The following is a 3,133-nucleotide window of genomic DNA, read 5'->3' as shown; positions in this document are numbered from 1 at the left end:
AACTGCAGTTTTAATTAATTTTAAAATTCAGGTACTAACTGTATTAAGCCATTAAAGAGATGAGGAAGCTGGTGTTTGCTCCTGCATTGTGCTTCTGTGTCAGGCTGGGAATGGACTGGGCACAGAAGCTGGAACTGGGATAATTTACACAGAAAAACCCCACCAAGGAACAAAGCCCAGGGGAAAATGTGACAAATCTAAGGATATTCACAGCTTCCAGCTGTCTCACATACAAAGTAGACAAAAACCAATTTACAGGAGCACAGGTCTGTACTTGTTTAAATACTAATATATGGGCCAAACATTTCTCCTCTTTGGAAGTCTATTACCATTTCCTAATCAAACCTTTCCACAAATTTCAGAACCTAATGGTAGAAAACAACACTTATTTTGAAAACTGGCAGATGTGTCAAGAGACTAGTACAGGACAGAGTTTAGAAAAAAAACCAAAACAACAGAACAATCAAACAAACAGGAAATTAGAATCCAGTCAACTTGACTAAAATTCCCAGATGAATTCAAAAATATTTGTAGATACCTGAAAAGTAACAAAGTTATAAATACCAACCAACATGATTTGTTCATAGCAGTCTATCAAACCAACCTAGTTTTCTATGTCTGGTTCTACAAACATAAATAAATTGAAGATCTTCACTTCAGCAAGGCTCTTCTGTTTCACTGACATTTTTGTAAGAAATATGGAGATTTGATCTGGACAGAAAATCCACCAATTTGATGCAAAACTGGTTGTACTTCAAGGACCACTATTACCAGTTTATATCAAAATGGATAAATACTAAATTTCCATCAAACAAAATTCCTTGTACACTTCTATATTGTAATCTGTTTGCAAAAGGCTTAGAGACCACACTTACAAACCTGGAGCTGACCCCTGGCTGGGAGGCGCTGCAAAGAGGAGAAGCAAGAGTAGAGTTTGAAATCATTGCAACAGGGGGATGATGATTCTACAAACACTCAGCAAGAAACCAACTGTACAGAGAAGAGTAATTGTTGTCATGAACTTGCAGAAAAGAAACCAGTGGGCAGAGTGGATCCCAAGCAGAACACAGCAAGTTCATGAGGCTGGAGAAGGCATCCACAGGCTGAGATCAGAAGAGTGTCCACCAAGATAACTTTGGGAAGTTGTGAAAAGATTGGGTGGGAGCTAAAGGGGTACAGCACCAAAAAGTCTTGTATTTCAGAACTGATTAAAAGAAAATATATAATTTGTGCTTTTAATAAAAACAACCCAAAAGAGAAAGACTGAACAAAAATATGGTAACAGTCTCAATTTGTGCAAAAGGGTGCTGCAAAAAGAGAACATTGTCCATATTCACTTGGAATAAATCAGCTAAACTGCAGCAAAAGGTATTTAATCCAGACATTGGAAAAAAGAGTGTTAAGGACTAGACTAGACTGCCTGAGGAATGAGTGGAATCTCTGTTTAGGGCTTTAAGAACAGGTTATGCAAACATCCTTTGAGGTTGTTTTTATAATAGTTTATTGTGCCTTGAGGCAGGAGGATGACTGAGAATCCAGGTAAGGTCACTTTTGGCTCCCTTGGTTGCTTTTTATTTGGGGAGGGGATGTGTTAAGTGCAAAGCTTTAACATCTCCATGACCTCAACCAACAAGCACTGAGGTTTAGGTATGCCAAGAAATCCCTAAAAACCACTGCAGGTGCTGTATTTGTTATCCCTCTCATCTTCCTTCCAGAAATGAGACACACTGAATTTGCCTTCACTAATTCTGGAACCCACACAGTGGGTTTTGGGTGTATTTGTACAAGTTTACCACAGCAAACCTGACAGCCCTGATTAAAATTTTGTTGCAGTGCTGAATTCAAGGTTAGGTGAAAATAATATAGGTTTTTTCCATACACCCACCAAAATGTTTCTGTAGTCTTAAGTTAAGCTTGCGTTCATCTATTAACCTCAAAGTCAATCCTGTTATATTTTATGCTAATAAAAGTGTTGTCACAAAAGACAGTATAATCAAAAATATATAGTTTTATTTAAGATTGTTCTTTTAATAAAAATCTTGGTATCAACTGCAACAGCAGCATAACATAACTTAGACATGCACGCAATTACCAGTCCAAAGTGTGCTTTAAGGCTTCTGTGCATGTCTACTTCTTACTTTTAAATACATAGATTTTACCCTTTGTCAACTGATAACTACTTAATGAAAGTATTACTTCAGGTAATTTTGAAGTGCACTTCCAAGTGCACTTTGAAAAAAAAAAAAGAGAATGGTGTAACAAATCTTTTAGGATTCAGAACTTAATTTGCACAAAAGGTTGTTCAACAAAGATTTGTTAAATAACACGAGCATTCATTTTTTCATTTTTATCTATATGTAATTTCTGAATGAAGACATCGAATAAGGGGACTGTTGTGACTTCAATTTATAGGTACTTAAATTCTGCCTCATTTGAAGATTTAGTAGGAGTTTAACATCTGTTGTTGACAAAATAACTTCAAGCGTTTCCTACAGAAAATGAATGAAAGGGAACCCAGAGGTAACATTTTCCATTACCTGGTACAAGTACAGCTTAATAAATCATAAGAGGTACTTTGGTAAAAATTTAAAACATTAGTATCGTACATCCGGAATACTTCCAATAACAAACCGTTGCACAAAGAGATAAATTGTTCATTTCCTAAACTGTGACAAGTCAGTGGCCAGAACACGCAGGAATCACATTTGTAGTTAGGCTGGAAAAGACCTCTGAGATCATCGTGTCCACCCTGCGGCTGAAATCAATGTCAGCAGGACCACGGCACCGAGTGCCACGTCCAGTCCTCCCCTAAACACCTTCAAGGACAGTGACTCCATCACCCCCCGGGCAGCCCGTTCCGGTGTCCAATCACCTTTTCGGTGAAAAAAATTCTTCCTAAAGTCAAACCTAAACCTCCCCTGGTGCAGCTTGAGGCCGCGTCCTCCCGTCCTGTCGCTGTTCCCTGGGAGAAGGGACGGACTCCCGCCCGGCTACACCATCCTGGCAGGGAGTTGTAGAGTGATAAGGTCACCCCTGAGCCTTCTCTGCTCCAGGCTGAGCTCCTCAGCCGCTCCTCACAGCACAGGCGCTCCAGACCCTGCCCAGCCCCGGGGCTGTCCCCGCACACGGCGGG

The sequence above is a fragment of the Geospiza fortis genome, unplaced genomic scaffold (assembly GCF_000277835.1).
Source record: "Geospiza fortis unplaced genomic scaffold, GeoFor_1.0 scaffold171, whole genome shotgun sequence".
NCBI classification, from domain to species: domain Eukaryota; kingdom Metazoa; phylum Chordata; class Aves; order Passeriformes; family Thraupidae; genus Geospiza; species Geospiza fortis.
This window is presented reverse-complemented; position numbering follows the sequence as displayed.